Genomic DNA, 23,676 nt, shown 5'->3' on the forward strand with positions numbered 1-23,676 from the left:
CAGCTGCAGGGGAAATTAATTAAATTTAATAGAAGCCACGGGGGAAGTAATTAAATTTAATAGAAGTCATGGATTCCAAATGAAGATAAACTGTATTTGTAATCAGACCTACTGTGTCACTTACTCATTCCCCGGTTCGTAAAAGATTGAGCCAAACCGCCTTCCACAGGAACATCAAGTTACCTGGAATCACTCCCTCATTCTCACTTCAAAACGTAAAATGATTGATGCAATATGCTATGGAAAGCATCCCTAATTCTTTTTTTTTTTTGAAGCTCTTTTTTTCAAAATAAAAAAAATCTGCACCACCGTAACATGTCAATTATGTGTAAAAGAGCAGATCTGAATAGCACAGAAGCCATAGCACAGATAAGAACTAATGAAAGGTTGGCATGTTTGCTTTGGGAAGGAAAACTAGCGGCCCATTCATCTAAATGCAGTTATGTTTCAATTTAACTAAATTACAAGGTTCAAAATTAGCAATGCTTCAAGCGCTCCAGGCTACCGTTCCCACCAGAACACTTCATCTTTAATACCTGCTCCAGCTTGCAAATCAAACTAAGGAAACAGTAGGGGAATAGTCTCAAAACATCTTTTTAACAAAGGCCTTTTCTAACAACTACAATCTTACGGTTTTTTACCCCTCAGAAAATCTAAAGCTTAAATGAGACAAAGCTAAGTAATAATCGATCCTTTTTTTTTCACTGTATGTTCTATGCCTAGTTATTTAAATACTTATCTTACTTATGACGATCAAGTGTAAGCTTCTTATGGACAAAGATAATTTCAGTTTCCAGTTTCTTACCTCTAGAATACTTAGCACAGCACTGTGTACACAGTGTGGGATTAGAAAATATTTATTATCCCACTTTAACGGAAAACAGTTGGATAGCATTACTCTCTACGAAATCATTACCAACACTAGTTTGAGCAGACAAGCTTCTCTTGGTTAGTAGCACGGGGCTAGGCAAGAATGCCAATATTTCCACCTAACCTGGGAAACAAGAAAGAAGTCTATTTTGGAGTTATTTTGAGGTCTAACTGCTATGTGATTTGTTAAAGTAGTTTAAGACAAAATAATAATTGCTAACTTATAACAAGCATCTACCATATGTCAGGCACCATGCTAAGCACTGTATGTAGATTATCTCATTAAATGCTCACTAAAACCCAAGGAGTTAACTACTATGTTTACTCTCATTACAGATGAAGAAAATACAGTTTAGAGGAGTTACATAGCTGATTCAAGAACCTAATAGCTGGGGCTTCCCTGGTGGCGCAGTGGTTGAGACTCCGCCTGCCGATTTAGGGGACACGGGCTCGTGCCCCGGTCTGGGAAGTTCCCACATGCCGCGGAGCGGCTGGGCCCGTGAGCCATGGCCGCTGAGCCTGCATGTCTGGAGCCTGTGCCCCGCAACGGAAGAGGCCACAACAGCGAGAGGCCCGCGTACCACACACACACACACAAAAGAACCTAATAGCTAATTAGTGATGGGATTAGGGTTTGAACCAGGCTTAACCTGTTAGGGGTGCTTGAAGGTAGTGGAAAAACCTTGGCCATTTTCCAGTGCACAGAATCAAGACCATGTTCTTTAATGATAAGAAATATGCACAATGCAAAAGCAAAGCCTCTCTCTCTTTTTTTCTTTTTTAAATTTATTTATTTATTTATTTACTTACTTACTTACTTATTTATTTTATTTTTGGCTGTGTTGGGTCCTCACTACGCTCGGGTTTCTTTTACTTGCCTCAAGCGGAGACTACTCTTCTTTGCGGTACGTGGGCTTCTCATTGCAGTGGCTTCTCTTGTTGCAGAGCACGGGCTCTAGGCGCACGGGCTTCAGTAGCTGTGGCACGCAGGCTCAGTGGTTGTGGCACATGGGCTTAGTTACTCCGCGGCATGTGGGATATTCCCGGATCAGGGCTCGAACCCGTGTCCCCTACATTGGCAGGCAGATTCTTAGCCACTGCGCCACCAGGGAAGCCCCAAAGTCTCTCTTTTTATTTAGAAATATTGGTGTCATGTACATAAGAAAATATTCCATGACTTACTGAGCATTTTTCTTTACGTTTTAGCAAACACAGATGTCTTATTGATCTGGCCAGCCACTGGCCATGTTAGATGCCCTTCTGTGTATTTCACCTTCACAGTACTTATTACTATATTATACTGAAATTATGTGACTCTCCCACTAGACTGTGACCCAGTTAATAATAAGGACCAGGCCATTCATGCCAGCAACATTAGGGTCTGCCACATAATATATGCTACAGATGTTTCATAAACTTTTTGTGGACTAAACTAAGAACTATTAATTTTTTTAATAACCTTGGTTCTAGAGTCCTAGAGAATCAATAAATGATTCCTATTTATAATTATTACATCATTTGAGTACATATAATTCCAGTTGGTCACCTGTTCTGCAAAGACTTTTCTGGTCTTTTCATTTCACATACTCCCTTCTCCATAAAATTAAACTCTGAGCCCCCCGTATCTATTCCTATTATAGACCTCATAACACTTTTTCCTCACTTACATTCCCCACTGTCTCCCTCTGTTAAACTATAAAGACCTTATTATCTTGCTCCTCTTTTATCTTTAGCCCCCAGCACAGAGCATGGCATATATAAGGCACTAAATAATTATTGGAAATAAATTATTTATGTGTGTGCCTCTTTAAGATGCTAGCTCTTTGCCATCAGGAATCAAAGATGTTTTACTCTGTATGTTTGGAGTAGGGTAGGGGCAAGAAATTACACATATCATTTACAACTTCAACTGTAATCATTAACCTAGGGCAAAAAAATATTAACCAAGTACAACATTTAAAAGTGGTACCCTGACAAAATATTTTGCCATTTGTCAGTAGGAAAGATCACATCAATTCTTGTGCGTTCCTTTCTTATGACATTCCAGTTTTACAAATTGTGTTTAAATGTTTGTACTGAGTAATTTTTAAACATAAACATGCATATGCATCAGGAGGGGGCGTCACAAAATTGCATACTGCACATAGTTGAAAACAGGCTCCTGTAAAACATTTTTAAAAACCTATTCCTTGGGGGCTTCCCTGGTGGTGCAATGGTTGAGAGTCTGCCTGCCGATAAAGGGGACATGGGTTCGTGCCCCGGTCTGGGAAGATCCCACATGCCGCGGAGCGGCTGGGCCCGTGAGCCATGGCCGCTGAGCCTGCGCGTCCGGAGCCTATGCTCCGCAACGGGAGAGGTCACTGTTAAAACTATTCCTTTATCTATGTAACTTTGCATTATTTAAAACACAGACTAATATCTATATTTTATTATTTCATTAGAATTTACTATTTTGGTCTTTCCTGGTATTTGGTATCAACCTATGGAACTGTTTTAAGTTCTTGGATAACTTGAAAAGAAAACGCAGGGCTTCCCTGGTGGCGCAGTGGTTAAGAATCCGCCTGCCAATGCAGGGAACATGAGTTCGAGCCCTGGTTCGGGAAGATCTCACATGCCGTGGAGCGACTAAGCCTGTGCGCCACAACTACAGAGCCTGTGGTCTAGAGCCCACAAGCCACAACTACTGAGCCCGCGTGCCACAACTACTGCAGCCCATGTGCCTAGAGCCCGTGCTGTGCTCTGCAACAAGCCACCACAATGAGAAGCCCACGCACTACAATGAAGAGTAGCCCCCACTTGCCACAACTAGAGAAAGCCCACACGCAGCAACAAAGACCCTATGCAGCCAAAAATAAATATATAAATAGATTTATTTTTTAAAAAAGAAGAAAATGCATTATAAGCATTATTATTGTTAGAAGGACACTTCTCTCATGGTTCTAACTAATACTTTAGTGTTGCTTTTTTCCCCACAAGGGAAAGCTGAAAGAAAAGGGGTGGGGGCGGGAAACAGAAAGACAATACAATCTCTGCTCCCCAGGTTAAAAAAAAAATGGGTTTTTTTCCCCAGTGTGCAATTTTTTAAATTGTTAACCAAAATTAGGAATAAATATTTAATACTTGTGTGTAGATTAGACCCTATGTGAATGCAGTAACTGAAGAGTCAAACACCCTTAACTTATTACCCTTGACTTATTATAAGACTGAGATATGGGGTGAACTAGCCACTCTTTTCATAAAGCACTGTTTTTTACTTGAATGAATAACTGAAGACAACCTATTCAGAATTGGGTATGACTAACATTTTCGGGAAAAAGAGCAAGTGAGCCTGTCACTTCAAGGAAAATAACTGACAGTGTCTGTTGCCAATGATAAAAACTGAACTTTTAAGTGAAAATTAATATCTTGAAAATTTTATCCACCATCCTGAGCCTGACAGCTTTCCAACACTTAAACCATCTTCTGATATTAAGAAATGTTATTGTTTGATTACACACATAATGAAATACGTCCACATCCAGAAGATCTGTACAACTAGTGAACTGATATTTTCCAATTGACCAATGCATGATGTTACAAATCATGCATAGATAAAGATCTATACAAAGAACAAAAATACCAACATATTTTACTGTAACAAAGTACAAAATGTTCACTGTAACGGTTTCAATTCTTCGTTGAAACTAACTTTTATGAAATTACAATCTGTAGAGTTTTAGTGCAGTATCAAAGAAGAACATCTTCTAAGTCTATTAAAATACACCTCCCTTTTCTTTCACATATTCCACCAAAAGAACATATTACAAGAGACTGAATGCAGAAACATACAAAAACCTAGCTGTCTTCTAATAAACTAGAAATTAAAGAGAATTGTAGGGGCTTCCCTGGTGGCGTAGTGCTTAAGAATCTGCCTGCCAATGCAGGGGACACGGGTTCGAGCCCTGGTCCGGAAAGATGCTGCAGAACAACTAAGCCTGTGCACCACAACTACTGAGCCTGCGCTCTAGAGCCCGCGAGCCACAACTACTGAGCCCACATGCCACAACTAGAAACAGGGCCACAACAGGGCTCTGTGCAACTAGAGCCCTGCTCCACAACAAGAAAAGCCACCTCAATGAGGCCTGTGCACTGTAACTAAGAGTAGCCCCTGCTCGCAGCAACGAGAGAAAGCCCACACGCAGCAACGAAGAACCAATGCAGCCAAAAAAAATAGATTAAAATAAAATAAAATAAAAATAAAGAGAACTGTAAAATATGTAGAGAAATGCCAGCCTTCTTACTAAATTTTTTGTTCCAGAAATGTAGGGTTTTTTTCCCACAAAAATATGTTTTATGTTAACATGTAATGGATTTTTAAATTATTATTTCTTAAACTTCTCAGTTTTAATTTCTTACATGGTATATGGTATATATCGTTAGACATAACCTACATAAACAAAAGTTCTTTTGTGTCCCCAATAATTTTTAAAATCATAAATGGATCCTTATGGGTCCAAAAAGTTTAAGAACCACTGACCTAAACTAAAGGCTCATTAACTACTTTATAACATAATTCTCCAATAGGATTTTTACCAACCCCTTAATAAAATTAAGATACGCTCTTCCTATGCACACAACAGAGCTTATAAAATGCTAAGCACTATGTTAATTCCTCAGGATACAAGATGAAAGTGCTTAGTTCTTGCCCTCAAGTTGCTTACAGTCTCACAAGGAGATGTCCTCGTCATCCCAGGACTGTTTGGGTACCGGACATGTGGCAGCTTGAAACCATGCTCAAAGTCAGCATCACTGTTCTGCCAGTTCAGAATGCAGAATGCTTCTTACCAGTTCAAGTTGCCACTACTAATTTCTGCTTATCATATTTCCTGTGGTTTTTGTTTGTTTTGGTCTCCCTTCACTTTTTCTGGATTTTCCAACTCTCATATAAAAGGTCCCATTCATTCATTCATTCATTCATTTATTTATGCGGTACGCGGACCTCTCACTGCTGTGACGTCTCCCGTTGCGAAGCACAAGCTCCGGACGCGCAGGCTCAGCGGCCATGGCTGATGGACCCAGCCGCTCCGCGGCATGTGGGATCTTCCCGCATCGGGGCACGAACCCGTGTCCCCTGCATCGACAGGCAGATTCTCAACCACTGCGCCACCAGGGAAGGCGCCCCCCCCCACACACACACACACACACACACTCACCTTTTAAATAAGCAAGGCCTGCCACCTGAGTCTTCCCTCCTTTTCACTTAAAGTATGCAAAAGTGCGTTTGGTATAACCTTCAAATCACTTTTTTCCCCACCAAGTTAATTTGTTGCTGGTTACTCTTTACTGCCAAAGAGTATTGTAGGGATTCACTGTATCCTCTTTATAAGCTTAAAGATTTTAAAAACTTTAGATAAGGTAAAATTATGTACTTCTAAAACCTAAGCTTTAATCACTGGAGAAAATAATACAAGCATACTTTCTTAAGTTTAAATTCCGCATCTACAATGAGACAAGCCACAGAAGAGTAAGATACAACAAGATCTCTTTTGAGTGCTCATTTCCAAATAATGAGCAACACCTACTGAAAAACCACAGCAAAATTCTAAGATGGTCATGATTAGTCAACACCTTATTCCTTCACTGTTCAACACTAGGGAGTAACTAAAAAAATGTAAACAGGCTACAGAGATATGAACAAGTTCTGACATTGAGAAAGTTAACTGGATCACACTCTCTAAAATTCACGTTGTTCATTGCTAGGTAGGTCTCCTGTACTGGCTGAGAAACAACCTTAAATGGCTTCTGGAAAGGTTATATGCTGCTCTCCAAACCACTCTTAATTCCTATTAACTCTTCGTCTACCTTGGCAGCATAAGGTGGTTAAGAATAAACCCTGTGCAGAGGAGCCTTGGTTCGAAGTTCACTGTGAGACACTGAACACTTAACTTCCTTAAGCCTATTTCCTCAGACATACAGAAGGACTAAACACAGCTAACCTGCAGACTTTATGATTGAAAGATATCATAAAGGTAAGTAACCACATTGTAACCATTCAAAAAATGCTACTTATAATGGTCTAATAAAATTCCAATCATCATACACAACTATACATATGACCATTTTTCTGTGGCATAATCTGAAGGTTAAAAACGCAGAGTCATTCCATTTCTTTGCCACAGAATAAAAGTAAAAGAAATCCACACAAAGTATAGGATGGGATTAAACATAGGAAATATCCCACTCTGACAGGAGCAGAGAACCGGGATCCACTGCACAGGCTCTGGGTCTCCCAGCTGTCTGCACCTATCAGCCCCAGCCCCACCCTTTGCTAATCCCATGACTTTAGACAAGTAGATACATTTCAGCTTCCAGTTCCTCCTCCACTGCATGAAGAATTAGATTCTCTACATGAGGTTTTGAGGGTCAAATGGGCTAATGATTGTAAAGGGCTAAGCATAAAGCTGGACACAGAATAAGCCTGGAAGAAATGTTAGCTAGCATATTATTATTTTCAGGTTGCCTTGAGAGTGCTTCCTCTATGGTTCATTTACTTTAGTTTGTAATTTAACAGAAATAAACAAGCAACTCCCAGAACACACCTACATAAGTTGCTTTGAATGAAGTCCATATGCTGTAATAAAGTTTGGCAAAAGAATATATCATGTAGTAAAAACAATAGCTATCTTGTAAATTTGCTTTTATAATAAGCAATAAGACTTTGGGATTTGAGATACATCCAAGATCTAGATTGGTGCTTCTCGGTCCTAGCTGCACATAAGAATCATCTGGAGAAATTTTTAAAACTATGAGGCATGCTGAGGATCCAACTTAGCCTGCTGAAAACTGATACATAAGAGAATTGTCCCACCTTTTCATTATGAACTGTATTTCAAGGTAACCAAATAGCCCTAGCGGATTAAAAAAAAAGTTCTTCTATAGAAAATATTTCTAGATAATATATGGAGAAGGAACGATATAATCAGGAAATCTCCATTTTGCAACCCTAAATGGAATAAGGCAATGGTCATCAATGAATGACAAATGAATCATTAGGTATAAGGTTGATGAGAAATCCTATAATAGAACAATTAGGCTTTTACCACCTGAAGCCACTGGTCAATCTTACCACCGCTAAATGTGAGGCAATCAGTCCTTATATTCCTTGAGATATGGTGCAGTAGACGAACTTCAGGGGGAAGAGGTTAATAGGAAAGGAGGAGGGGTTTGAGGAGAGGAGGAGAGGGAAAACAGAAGAGGAAAGGGAAGAGAAAGAGAGAGAGAAAAGGGAGAAGAGGAAAAAGAGGTAAGAGTAAAGGCATGAAGAAGAACGAGGAAACAGGAATAAGGGAGGGCAGGAAGGAGAGCAGGATACGAAGAGTAAGTGGGGAAGGAGATGGAAGCAAAAAAGAGGGTATGATGGAAGCAGAGAAGGGAAAGGAGATAAACAGACAAAAAGTTCCTGACTCTAGCTGATCCTGAAACTCACCATGTTCTTGTCCCTCAGTAACTAGGCATCCCAATGTCCTTATAATGGTTTTTGTTTCTTTGTTCAAAATAGCCAGTGCCAATTCTATTACTTACAATCTTCAGGGCTCTGAATACAAGTAGAATTTAGAGAACAGAAGAGGGATCTACTTTATTCCTGTCTTAAAACACTGGAATAGTCAATTACAGGGACTATTTCAGATTAATTCTAGATAGATATTCCAAATGACAAAACACTAGGAAACAAATGCAATCAGTAACTTAAACACATTCTAAAATAATCCGATCCAATGAGCATAAATTTGAATAGTAACAAGAACTTAATGAAAATTTTAAATGACCACAAAGAAAATTAAAAAGCAGAAAATCTGCCAAAGAAAAACACATTCCCTGCATACTTCATAATAAGGAAGGAAGGAAGGAAAGGGAGGGAAGGAGGGAGGGAGGGATGAATGAAGGGGAAAAACACAGGTTCAGATGCTGGTAAACAAACTTTGATGATAATTCAAAAATGATTGTCTAAACAGTATATATTAATGTATTGATAATAAAATGCCTCAAATGACACAGGTTCCGGACCAGGCTCTGGCTAACCAGCCATGTTGTCCTGAAGGAATCATTTTACTGTTCTCCTTTCACATCAAATTGACTAGTCTGAAAACCAAGGGTTCTTGTGAGTATTAAATATAATGCTGTATATGAAAGCTTTTTACAAAGAACTGATCTCTATGTAGAAAATATCAGAGTAATTTAGAAGGTAATTAATAGCCTAAAGAAGACTGAAGATAGAGTACTAATGTAAAATGAACTATTCTAGTAAGTAACTCAGAAGCTTAGTTTTTTCGGCTCCTAACTGATAGGCTAATTATATGTATCAGAAAAATAATAAAACTTAATTTCTACAAAATTATTTTATGATTTAGACTTTGTTAATTCAGACACGTGTTGCCCACAATTCTTAAATTAGTAAGTTTTTACTGCAATGCTATTAAGCTGCATGGAAAAAAATTAAATGATCCCAAAATGGGTATATTTGCTCATTTGAAATCTCATTAAAATTCTTATCATTAAGGACACTCATTTTCTTTTTAGCCTCATGCCAATTCTCTGCTTCTGTGACCTTGAAAGCAGGGATACTGCAGGTAGGAAACTACCATTCCCACTTAAGCTCTCACTACAGTGAGACTTTCTCAGAATTTGGAAACAAGCTCACCTTCCAATACTGAAAACAATAAAAATTAACAACAATAAAACAAAAAAAAAATCAGAAAGCAGCATATCCCACCTTAAAAAAAAATCTATCAATCTGGATATGAGCCCAATGGCAAGTGCCCTGACTCCAGAATCAGATTCAAATCCCAGCTCCTCACTTATCCCAGGATGTGATTTGAGGCCAGTTACTGCATGCTTCTCTACCTCTTTTTCCCACTCTGTCATACAGGAAAGCAAGAGTAGTTATCGCCTAGGGTTATTAAAACAATCTGAATGTGATCACGCACATAAAGAACTTAGCACAATGTCAGGTACAGAGTAAACCTTTGACATACATTGGCAGTCATCGTCGCAGAGTCCCAGAGTGTATTCTTAGGAAAGTTAGAACATGATACATAAGTGAACTCTTACAAGTTTACTCACACTCTATTGTCTGAAGTAATAATTAAAGCAAGGGCGAAGATATGCAAGCCATTTTAGGGGAAGAAAAGAACATAATTATTGGTTGTTGTATGAATCAGGATTCTCCGAAGAAACAGAACCAACAGAAGTACATAATATAATATATATTATATATATTACACATAAATAACTAATTGCATAATATTATACATATGTATATACATACATATGTATACACACACTTATTATAGGAATTGCCTCACAAGATTATGGAGGTCAGGAAGTCCCATGATCTGCCATCTGCAAGCTGGAGAACCAGGAAAGCCAGTGGTATAATTCTGTTTGAGTTTGAAGGCCTGAGAAGAGGGAGGCCAATGGTGTAAGTCCTGGGCTGAGTGGGAATATAATAGGGGCAGGGGTGGGAGCACAGCTGTTAGCTCAACCGTTACTGGGGGACCGTTATCATGCAACTGTTATCGTGCGACAGCGCGTGACCATTAGCATGCAACCGTTAGTGCTGCGGTTAGAGGTCCTGCTCCATCAATACGCAGCCTTTGCAGTGGTCCTCGAGGCTGAGAGTGCAGCGAGAGGCGGATGGAGGCAGCCTTCTCACCAGCGCCCCTCCAGGCCCTCTGGCCTCTGGGCCCAGGGACATGCTGAGGGCTGTGTCCCGCAGAGCTCCAGAGTCCTCTTCACTGCCACCCACTGGCCAGGCCCAGGCCTTGAAGCAGCAGAGAACCTCTCCCCCAGCGCTACCTCCGTGACCTAATGGTGGTGGCAGTCTCCATGGGTCACAGGGCATGGAGGCCTCAGCAGTTGGAGTGTACAGACACTGCCATCGAGGTAAGAGCTTCAACCAGCTTCAGTCTCTCCATTCAAGTTTCAAAACTTGGTCCAGCTTAGATCAGCCATCTACCCCTAGGAGGTGGCCAGAGGTTAGGGTTAAGGTGCAAGGACACTGCAGATCACTAGTTCAGGTCCACCTCTGTGGCTGGGACTGTTCTCAAAGAAGGGCAATTGCTGTGAGCTGGGGGTTCACCTGATTGGTGTTTGCTACATGTATTCCTATTGATCCTATACAAATGATTCTCTCCGGTTTAAATGAAAACCCTGAGAGCCGGGTGGGTCGTGGGCACCTGGCTCCCTCAGTGATGACAGCTTGGCAGGGTCTGAGGACCTGGCCCCAAGGGCGCCACCGGCTGAGATCTGCCTCTTCAGCGGGGCCTGGGCACTGGTGGGAGGACCCAGACTGGGTGCTGGACAAACACTCCCGGTCAGGGTAACCGGCCCACGCAAGGACCCCTCCTCTTAGCCAGGGCCTGGACCTTGCAGAGTGAAAGCTAAGCCTTGGGACCTTGCCCCTTCTTGTCAGAACAGAGAATAACATTTGTTTTGGTGGAGGTTTACAGGAACCTCGTGACCTGACCTCAAGAACAAAGGATCTGACACCAAGAAGCTTGTAAAAAACTAACCATGCCCCTCCCTCACCTTTCTTATAAAAGGGCTTTGCTGAAAGCTTTCGGGGAGTTCGGGGTTTTTTAAGGCATGAGCTGCCCGTCTCCTTGCATGGCCCTGCAAGAAACCTTTATCCACTCCAAATTCCGACGTTTTGGTATTGTTTGGCCTCACTGTGCATCCGGCACACGGACTTGCGTTCGATAACAGGAGGCTCAAGAAGCAGGAGCTTCAATGTCCGAGAGCAGAAGATGGATGTCTCAGCTCAACCAGAGAGCAAATTCGCGCTTCCTGTGGCTTTTTGTTCTAGTCAGACCCTCAGAGGATTGGATGATGCTCACCAGCATTGGTGAGGGTGATCTTCTTTACTCAGTCTATCAATTCAAACGCTAAATCTCATGTGGAAACACCCTCACAGATACACACAGAAATGTTTTGCCAGCTGTCTGGGCATACCCTTAGCCCAGTCAAGTACACATATAAAATTAGCCGTCACAGCGGCAGTGGTGTTTGTCCAGTACAGTTCAGAGTGAGAAAACTCTTTCATCCTAGAGATGGTTAGCAGGTAACTGCACAGCAATGTCCAGAGACAATTTATACAGCAACCAAAATACTCTGAACACCTAATTCACCAAGTTCCAGCACTGGTTCACCTAGAAACCATCTAATCTATAATGCTATCTCTTTCATGGACTTGGTCATCAAAAGAAATTAATAGAGAGACAGAATCAGGAAATTACCTCCAATTATACATCATAAGTCAGTTTCTTTTCAGTTTGCTTATGATGAATCAGTCTCCTAAAAACAGATTAAACCAAAATTTTAAACCTGCAAAACTCAAATTCCAGCAGTCGAATGGAGTGACATCGCCAAGGTTCTGAAAATCTGTATACCCTGACGATCCATGAGATCACATCTATTTTTCAACAAACAAGTACCCACTGCCAGACACAGAGTATAAAGACATGGTCCCTGCCTTCACTATATAGTCAGACAGGGCAGAAGCCCAAACAAACTTGAATATGAGGCCAGCCTTATGACAAATTACACACAAAGGGCTATGGAACAGAGAAATGTCAGAAATAACTTTAGATTCAATAGAGAAGTTTGTTCATAGGGATCAAATCTAATTGTTTCCCCTGAGAGTTAGCAATTAAGAATGGGCAGAACTCGTATCTGGAATAAGTAGTAGAATACTAAATATTCTTCAATGGAGCACAAAATGACACAAGAAGGAAGGCAAAGTACCACCAAATCTTTGAAACTAAGCCATCCATACAGTGAGGAGGATCGTCTATAATTATGATATCCTAAACCAAAGACGAAGAGAGTATGTAATTTAAGGCTGAGCTACCACATATTGACAGTTTATATACATTACTTAAAGAAAAGTAAGATGGTTCTGGACCTTTACTATTCTGTACTACTGACAACTGCCTGAGTTTCTAGTTTTCTAAGTTTCTGAGTGAACATTAAATCAGATGCAAATTCTTACTTGCAAATGTCACACAGAGAGTAAATGCCCTTCATTATGGCTTTGTATACATAGAAAGATAGAAGAGTATTCATATACTTTATGTATAGTTTTATACTTTCCTCTTTAAAAGTACACTTACTTTTTTATAATTTTTTTTTGGGGGGGCTGCATTGGGTCTTTGTTGCTATGTGTGGGCTTCCTCTAGTTGCGGCGAGCAGGGGCTACTCTTCGTTTCAGTGTGCAGGCTTCTCATTGCCTTGGCTTCTCTTGTTGTGGAGCACGGGCTCTAGGAGCGCAGTCTTTAGTAGCTGTGGCGCACGGGCTCAGTAGTTGTGGCTCGCGGCTCTAGCGCGCAGGCTCAGTAGTCGTGGCGCATGGGCTTTGTTGCTCTGAAGGATGTGGGATCTTCCCGGACGAGGGCTTGAACCCATGTCCCCTGCATTGGCAAGGGGATTCTTAACCACTGCACCACCAGGGAAGTCCCACTTACATTTTTTAAAAGCTTAAAATTATTTCCCAAAGATATTTAATTCTCTTTCTTAAACACCTGGGCTTCAATAAGAACTCCCAATCCACCCCTGTAATCCAGATTCTATTTGGTCCTGCAGTGAAGTCAAATGTGAGATCCTGACATCAATTTGTTGCCATGGAAATAATTGAGATGTCAATGTTTCTGCATTATGACTGTACCATAGGAGCAGATGGGCTCCTTTGCAAATATCTGTCTAATAATTAACCAAAGTGTCAGGTATTATTTTAAATTTACATTATTATAAAAATTTGAGTTTAAGATCAATTTGAACAGAATACAACTAATTTCAACTTCTGAATTTTTACTGAGGAAAACGTTCAAATTATACAAACAGAAGGGCTTGCTATAGTCTTTTTATCCATTTCAGTGTTTTCTTGCTTGTTGTATCAGTTTTGTGCTGCGTAAAAATATAAATAAACACGTTCAGCATAAACCAAATTTGACAAAAGCAAACTATTTCACATAGAGAAGTGGTGACAATGTTAGATGATGAAGATACACACTCAGTCCTTGAACGTCTTTCTACCATCTATTGAAAATATTTTCCTTCTGAAGAATACTGCACTTGGTTAAGTAACTAATACAACTAATCATTTACAATATACTTTTGCTACAAAAATGTTTGTGGGGTCCTCTATTTGCCACTGTCCTATGAACTTCTTCCAGAAAATTGGTTACTTGATATAAAGACCAAATTTGTTTCTGAATCCTCCACAGTACTTAGCCATATCTCCTGGACTAAGCTGAATTCACTTACAGAGAATTTTTCTAAATGTAACGAGGGTTAATATACTTAAATAAAATAGGCTGAGAGATTATGTATATGTACACGTATATACATACATGCCTAAACCATGAAGTATGAAACCATCACTCTCCTAATCTTTAGGAGATATTGTCATTCGGGACTTCCCTGGTGGCACAGTGGTTAAGAATCTGCCTGCTACAATGAGATACCATCTCACACCGGTGAGAATGGCCATCATCAAAAAGTCTACAAACAATAAATGTTGGAGAGGGTGTGGAGAAAAGGGAACCCTCTTGCACTGTTGCTGGGAATGTACATTGATATAGCCACTATGGAGAACAGTATGAAGGTTCCTTAAAAAACTAAAAATAGAACTACCATACAACCCAGCATTCCCACTACAGGGCATATACCCTGAGAAAACCACAATTCAAAAAGAGTCGTGTACCACAATGCTCATTGCAGCTCTATTTACAATAGCCAGGTCATGGAAGCAACCTAAGTGTCCATTGACAGATGAATGGATAAAGAAGATGTGGCACATATATACAATGGAATATTACTCAGCCATAAAAATAAATGAAATTGAGTTATTTGTAGTGAGGTGGATGGACCTAGAGTCTGTCATACAGAGTGAAGTAAGTCAGAAAGAGAAAAACAAATACCGTATGCTAACACATATATATGGAATCTTAAAAAAAAAAAAAAAATAGGGCTTCCCTGGTGGCGCAGTGGTTGAGAGCCCGCCTGCCGATGCAGGGGACACGGGTTCGTGCCCCGGTCCGGGAAGATCCCACATGCCGCGGAGCGGCTGGGCCCGTGAGCCATGGCCGTTGAGCCTGCGCGTCCAGAGCCTGTGCTCCGCAACGGGAGAGGCCACAACAGCGTGAGGCCCACATACCGCAAAAAAAAAAAAAAAAAAAAAAAAATTGGTCATGAAGAACCTAGAGGCAAGATGGGAATAAAGACGCAGACCTACCAGAGAAAGGACTTGAGGACACAGGGAGGGGGAAGGGTAAGCTGGGACAAAGTGAGAGAGTGGCATGGACATATATACACTACCAAATGTAAAACAGATAGCTAGTGGGAAGCAGCCGCATAGCACAGGGAGATCAGCTCGGTGCTTTGTGACCACCTAGAGGGGTGGGATAGGGAGGGTGGGAGGGAGGGAGATGCAAGAGGGAAGAGATATGGAGATATATATATATGTATAACTGATTCACTTTGTTATAAAGCAGAAACTAACACACCATTGTAAAGCAATTATACTCCAATAAAGATGTTAAAAAAAAAAAAAAGAATCTGCCTGCCAATGCAGGGGACACAGGTTCGAGCCCTGGTCCAGGAAGATCCCACATGCCACAGAGTAACTAAGACCGTGTGCCACAACTACTGAGCCCACATGCCACAACTACTGAAACCCATGCGCCTAGAGCCCATGCTCCACAAGAGTAGCCACCGCAGTGAGAAGCCCGCACACTGCAACGAAGAGTAGCCTCCACTCACCGCAACTAGAAAGACTGCACGCAGCAACGAAGACCCAGTGCAGCCATAAATTAATTAACTAATTAATTAATTAATTACTTAAAAAAGAAAAAGAGGGCTTCCCTGGTGGCGCAGTGGTTGAGAGTCCGCCTGCCGATGCAGGGGACGCGGGTTCGTGCCCCGGTCCGGGAGGATCCCACATGCCGCGGAGTGGCTGGACCCGTGAGCCATGGCCGATGAGCCTGAGCGTCCGGAGCCTGTGCCCCGCAACGGGAGAGTCCACAACAGTGAGAGGCCCGCGTACCACAAAAAAAGAAAAAGAAAAAAAAAAAGAAAAAGATATTGTCGTTTGGAACCTCTTACTCTACCACCCACAGTGAGCTCTTTTTATCCAAACATGAAAACGTTGCTCTTCCCCATTGTGGGCTAATTACACCATCTGTGTAGCCACAGCATTATTGATGTTACTCCTTAACATTTCCACATGTGTTGCCCTCAAACACCTTGTACTGTCAAATGTACAAGCGGCAGACAAGTGCCCAATTCCTATTCACAACTTTCTCTGCTGGGGCAAAACTATGCAGAAATATGGGCAGATTTCCGGCCATTTCACCTGAATCTAATGGTGCGAGTTGTAAAGATAAACAATGACAACAACAAAATCAATCCCCTTCCCTCATCAAAACTAAAAATTGGAAAAGATGTAAATGTTTTGGGGAACAGATGGAAACAAAGCCAGGAAAGGGAGGAGAGATGAAGAGTAACTCATCTGACGGGCATTGCTTATCCTTGAAATTAAGCCAACCAGTTTATCGTCTTTATTATAAAATAAAGACAAAATAAAGTTAATAAAAAGCTACAAATCTCCTCATAGATTAGGAGTATGCAGCCACACACCTGCAAGATAGATAGATAGATAACTCTATACAAAGAAATTTAAAATACAACCTCAGAAAAGATCATAAATACACTAGATATCTTAGTGTTGATTAGAAATAAATGGTTATCTAATTTAAATTATTCACAATAAAAAAACACACAACTTGAAAGAACCAGAGCATTTTTAAATGTAATCTTTTGTTAAACACATGAAAGAAATCCATTATATTCATCTTCTCCTTACTGTTCCCTACGCTCATCTCTATCACCAGTAAAAAGGCAAACACATATTGATCAGTAACTTTTCTCATGGCCATTAAATAATAAACATATTCCTTTGATTATTAAAGCCCACTGAATTTTGAAAATACATGCATTTATTTTAAAATTATATGCATATAAAAATCTATCCTCATAGCTTGAAAGCTGGTACATCTAAGGATGGGTACTGTGGGTTAAATTTATCAGGAGTGTATTATAAAGGAAGAAAGAGGATGCTAAGTGTGGTGGGATCTTTGGTAAACTCCTCATCTGGAAAGTCATTATCTCTATGTTCCTTAAAGTTTTAATATCCAATAAATCAAAACATCTCCTTGTCGTTAGATTATCACACTAACTAATATGCCCAGTTTCTACAAAAGTCAGGACACGGTACCAAAACATGGCAAAGTTCACTGCCCACTGTTACAATGGAAAAAGAAAAAAGGAAAGGAAACCCACAGCCATCAGGGCACATTTTCCCACCTCACTAAGTTCCATCTTGGAGGCAAATGATACAGGCCTCACACCATCTGAGTGCTTTCTATGGACTCTGAAAAGATGACTTTGAAACCTTTGTACCCAGAGCTGCTATTAAAAAACAACCTGACACCCACAGCAACAACAGAGTCATTTGGACCAGTGAAAAAACAAAGGCCCTCAGGCTGGCCCCTCCCTCTACGGACTACAAGAAGCTGCTAGCATAGGCATATCTCAGAGAGATACCAAGAGTTCGGTTCCAGACCACTGTGATCAAGTAAGCATTGCAGTAAAGCAAGTCACACAAATTTTTTGGTTTCCCAGTGCTTATAAAAGTTATGTATACACCAAACTGTAGTCTATTAAGTATGTGTAGCATTGTCTAAAAAAATGTACATATCTTAATTTAAAAATACTTTATTGCTAAAAAATTCTAACCAATATCTAAGTCTTCAGCAAGTCATAATAGTAAAATCAGATATTAATGATCACAGATCACCATAACAAATATAATAATGAAAAAGTTTGAAATATTGCAAGAATTACCAAAAATGTAACACAGAGACACAAAGTAAGCAAACACTGTTGGAAAAATGGCACTGACAGACTTGCTCAACACAAAGTTTCCACAAACCTTCAGTTTGTAAAAAATGCACTATCTGTGAAGCAAAATAAGGCAAAGCACAATAAAATGAGGTGTGCCTATAGTCTGTTACTATAGTTCTTTAAGTTCCTCCAAGTGCTAAACCTTCATGGACTACCATTTCTAATAAATAAGGCAATAATGGTGTTTATCTATCAAAATAACAACATTACATTGAAGATAACAGTAATGTCTCAGTCTATTTGGGATGCTATAACAAAATACCGAGACTGCGTGGCTTATAAACAACAGAAATTTCTTTCTCACAGTCTTGGAGGCTAGGAAGTTCAAGATCAAGACACTAGCAGATCTGGTGTCTGGTGAGAACCCACTTCCTCGTTCATAGGTGGTTGTCTTTTCTTTGTGTCCTCATATGACAGAGGTGGGCAAGGGAGCTGTCTGGGAACTCTTTTATAAGGGCACTAATCCCATTCACAAGAGTTCCACCCCCATGACCTAATAATAGCTCCAAAGACCCTACCTCCCAATACCATCACGCTGGGGATTAGGTTTCAACATATAAATTTTAGGATGACACCAATATTCAGTCGATAGCAAATAGTCTATAATTAAAGGGAAAAGACGCAAAGAGACAGAGTCATAATACATCACTGATTATTTATTTGTTATATGGCCCAACTGTGGCTTGAAAACCATGAAGAACATCCTTTTCTTTCCAAAAGAAGCAATCATTAAGGACGATTATAGTTGAAAATTTGGGGGTTCCTTGCTCATTAAGCTACTGGCACAATTCAGGTGATTATAATATTCTTCACTTAGGAGAAACAAAGCACACCTAATGTAGTAGAGACACAATTGCAGCTGATGGAAAAGATGCAAGAAAAAAGCTTCTCCATTAAAGACGCTGAACTTCTGTAAGAAATGATAAAACAGTCAAACTTTAATTTCTCCACTTTTTTCTCACTTAAGGTCAAATGGATGAAAGGGGCAGGAAGCATCTGTCAAAATTTATATTAGTTTTATAACTGTTTACTTACATATTTATTTTGAAGGTTAGAAAAGTAAGCACCTCAAAATGGAGGACAGATATAAAATAATTAACATTTATAGGTATAAATATAAAAATAATATTTTCTTAAGATATTACAACTTGCAGTCATCTTTAAAGGAAAATGGTGAAAGAAAAAACTGCAGGTTGAAAGGAATTGTTTAAAAAATACTCTTTCAGACTAATCATTTTTCATTTTTTATAATGGACCAATTTAATCAAAATATTTCTCTTCAGCACACAGACCCATGTATTGTCCAGAACTGTTAGGAAAAAATATTTATGCACTTGTAGTATAAAATAGATATGTGTAACCATCTTGGAAGAAAAGATTTTTTTTCCCTTTTGTCACCCTTTTTTTATATATAAGAAATCCAGATGTCCTAATGAAAAGCTACAATTCATCAGACGTTGAAACATCATGTAGATATAAGGAATAAATAAAAGCTATAAGAATGCATTAGGGCCTCCCTGGTGGCGCAGTGGTTGAGAGTCCGCCTGCCGATGCAGGGGATACGGGTTCGTGCCCCAGTCTGGGAGGATCCCATATGCCGCGGAGCGGCTGGGCCCGTGAGCCATGGCCGCTGAGCCTGCGCATCCGGAGCCTGTGCTCCGCAACGGGAGAGGCCACAACAGTGAGAGGCCCGCGTACCGCAAAAAAAAAAAAAAAAAAAAGAATGCATTAAAATGATACTTAAATACATTTGCCTAACAAGTCCCCTGAGGGGGAAAACTGCATTAAAATAACTATTCTGCACACACACCAATTTTAAAAATGGATTGTAACTGCTTACAAAAGTTCCAACACATATTGACCTATTTTTTCCTTTTTTAAGACAAAAGCACCTGACCATTAACATTAAAAAGAACATACACTTAATTTCTAGGAAGGCTAAATTGATTAATAAAGAATAAGGAAAATTTGCCCTAAGAAGCAGAAAAAGGAAAGCGGAGTACCAAAAAGACCAACCTCATGACAGTATGATGTGATGAGAATGATCTAGTGTTAACAGCTTTATTGAGATATAATTCGCACACCACAAAATTCATCCTGTTAAAGTATACAATTCAGTGGTTTTTTTAGTATATTCAGAGTTGCCCAACAATCACCACTATGTAATTTTACATCTCTTCTCTCCTAAAAAAAACCCAATACCTACCAGTAGCCATTACTCACAACAACTTCCCCCCTCCCTTAGGTAACCACTGATCTACTTTGTCTCTAGAGATTTACCTATTTTACACACTGCATATAAGTGAACTCATTTAGTATACTTTCTATTATGATTGGCTTCTTTCACTTAGCATAATGTTTTTAAAGTCCATCCATGTGGTAGCATGTATCAGTACTCCACGGCTCATTATTGCTAAATAATCAATCTAACTTTCTTTTTTTTAATTGGGGTATAGTTGCTTTACAATGTGTTAGTTTCTGCTGTACTGTGAAGTGAATCAGCTATATGTATACATATATCCCCCTTTTTTTGGATTTCCTTCCCATTTAAGTCACCACAGAGCACTGAGTTGAGTTCTCTGTGCTACCAGCAGGTTCTCAGTAGTTATCTATTTTACACATAATAGTGTATATATGTCAATCCCAATATCCCAATTCACCCCACTCCCCCTTTCCCCTCTTGGTGTCCATATGTTTGTTCTCTACGTCTGTGTCTCTATTTGTGCTCTGCAAATAGGTTCATCTGCACCATTTTTCTAGATTCCACATATATGCACTAATATACTGTATTTGTTTTTCTCTTTCTGACGTACTTCACTCTGTATGACAGTCTCTAGGTCCATCCACATCTCTACAAATGACCCAGTTTCGTTCCTTTCAATGGCTGAGTAATATTCCATTGTATATATGTGCCACATCTTCTTTATCCATTCATCTGTCGATGGGCACTTAGGTTTCTTCCATGTCCTGGCTATTGTAAATAGTGCTTCAATGAACATTGGGGTGTATGTGTCTTTTTGAATTTGGTTTTCTCAGGGTATAAGCCCAGTAGTGGGATTGCTGGGTCATATGGTAGTTCTATTTTTAGTTTTTTAAGGAATTATACTTAACTATACTGTAACATAACAGTAACTATACTGTTCTCCATAGTGGCTGTATCAATTTACATTCCCACCAACAGTGCAAGAGGGTTTCCTTTTCTCCACACCCTCTTCAGCATTTATTGTTTGTAAAGATAGTTTCAGGAAATTTGCCATTTTTCTAATTTCTGACCTCTGAGAATATTGGGACGGGGGCAATGAGAATAAAACAGGAAGGAAGGTGTCTGAAGAGGATTAGTAAAAAAAAATCAGTAGAAGGATCTAGAGAAGCACTTTCCAATAGACATATAATTAAACCCATAGACGTAACTCTAAATTTTCTAGTTAGCTGCACTTTATAAAGTAAAAATCATGACATTAATTTTAATATTTTATTTAATGTAATATATACAAAGTATTACCACTTCAATATGTGATCAATATAAAAATGAAAATATTTTCCACTCTTTTCTTCAAAACATATCCACTATGTAACGTACATTTATCTCAGATCTCAATTTCGACTAGCCACATTTTAAGAGCTCAAAAGATACATGTGGCTAGTTGCTACCATTTGGACAGGACAGATTTAGAGAGTAACAGGAGAGGGACAGCAGAGAAAAAAGAGAATAATTAGAAACAATGAGAAACGAAGAACATAAAGTGTAAACAGAGTTGAGAATGGAAGACTATTGGGGAAAAAAAAAAAACAGACATATTTTAATTCTAAATGAAACATTTTTTGAGTCCTACATCTATAGTACTTACCACAGTGTATGACACATGGGAGAATTAACCGACTAACTGGGTTACTGGGGAGACTAGAAAGGCAATATATGCCTGTCCTTGATAAAATATCACCAAGAAAGAGAGAGAAACATTTTTTAAAACTCTAAGTTAGGGCTTCCCTGGTGGCGCAGTGGTTGAGTCCACCTGCCGATGCAGGAGACACGGGTTCGTGCCCTGGTCCGGGAAGATCCCACATGCCGCGGAGTGGCTGGGCCCGTGAGCCATGGCCGCTGAGCCTGCGCGTCCGGAGCCTGTGCTCCGCAACGGAGAGGCCACAACAGTGAGAGGCCCACGTACCGCAAAAAAAAAAAAAAAACCTCTAAGTTAGAAAGTGATACCCCCTATATGACAAATGCAGATAAAGTGACTGGAAATGGTTTAGAGGTGATGGAATTTATTCACAACTGGAAGAATCCAGCACTACCCTTCCAAGTTTGCCCTATCCTCACTCTGTGCTCTTTTACGCTTGAATTGCCTGTATTAGAACAGTTGAAAATTAAAAGCCTGCTTGATGTTAGTGTACTCATCACCCAGTAACCTCTAGCATGTGATTCCCAGGGTTAGTAACCAGTGTAAGATTTGGAGCTCTGCTTACTTACATATGCATCATGTCTGTGATGTGCATTCTCTTCTTCAAAGTACTAAAGCCTCAATTTACCTATAAACTATAACTTCATACCATATGTAGCCAACATCCACCAGCCACTCTAAGAATTCTTGTTGGTATGTAGTTCTACATCATTAGTATTCTACCTTAAGTCGTTTTATATACAACAAATTTACACTTTAATTTTAAATAATGTGCCCTTCTAGATAACTACAACATAAAATTAAGGTAGCTATTAGCAAAATTTGAAACATTTTAATTCAAATTTTGTTATAATTTCTACTACAAAATCATTCGGCCTTCTCTAGAAAAGTCAAACTTTACTTTTAAATAAATGATTTCACCTTTGAACTCCATGACAAACTTAGAGATAAACTAAATTATGCCTGGTATGCAAGCACCTATTCATTATTGCATGATATAGGCAAAAAGCCAAATTAAAATCAACACAAAAGCTTCCTGTATCTTTATATAGATAAACAGTTGCTTCAACTGTGAAATCATTTGGAAAATCACAAACAATTATTAAGTCAGAGGGGCAGTCTAACCTCTAGATGGAAAGAAAATGCTAAGCCACAAACTAGATAAATACTGGCATAGAAGCCAAAGTAAATTCCTTAAAATCCTTAGAACTTTTGAGAAACAGAGGCATGCATTAATAGCCCAAAATATCCATTTGTGTGAGCTGCCTTAGTAGACGTTAAAGAAGGCAGATCTCTGAAATCTTAAAAAAAAAAAAAAAAAGCTGTACTGATATAACTCTAAATCCAAAGCAATAACTTAGCAGTCTTTGAACATCCCCTTATGTATTTCACAAAGAGCCCTTCAGAAACTTTGTTTTAGTTAAAACAACAACGACAGCTACCCAATGGCTCCAGCACAGTCCCCAGCCAGTAAGCAACTTTAACACCAGCATGATCAACTCTTCCAACTCATGACAAAAGAGAAAATTCAAACAAAAATACCAATATTTTTTTAATTTAGAAATAAAGTCATTGAGGTTTGTTTCTTTTTTTTTTTTTAAGATAACAACAACATGACAAAACTATTGCTGGTCTACAGGAATGGTAATAACAGGTCACACGAGCTATGGATGTAAAGATTAAATACAACTTATTCTCTCTTTCTCTTGGGTTTGATTTTTATGCTGAAAAGCGGTTTGAGAATTTGCCATGGGCAGCCCTACACTACTCTTATTAGTATTAAAAGGCTTTGTCCAAAGCAAATATGACCGTCAGTAAAACAAATAAAATTTATATTTTCCATCGAAAGCAGTTTGATAACTTAAGTGCATTGAGGGTGAAAGAATGGCTGAGATGCACAATGGGGGTC

At 39.5% G+C, this 23,676-nt stretch overlaps 1 protein-coding gene across 4 annotated transcripts in view; it reads right to left on the reverse strand.

The window, feature by feature from the left end:
- PTPRK (protein tyrosine phosphatase receptor type K) overlaps nt 1–23,676 on the reverse strand; it is a 588,095-nt gene that overhangs the window by 504,540 nt on the left and 59,879 nt on the right. The gene's annotated exons all lie outside the window — the stretch shown is intronic.

This window comes from Mesoplodon bidens, assembly GCF_964165515.1.
Source record: "Mesoplodon bidens genome assembly, chromosome: 12".
Lineage (NCBI taxonomy): Eukaryota > Metazoa > Chordata > Mammalia > Artiodactyla > Ziphiidae > Mesoplodon > Mesoplodon bidens.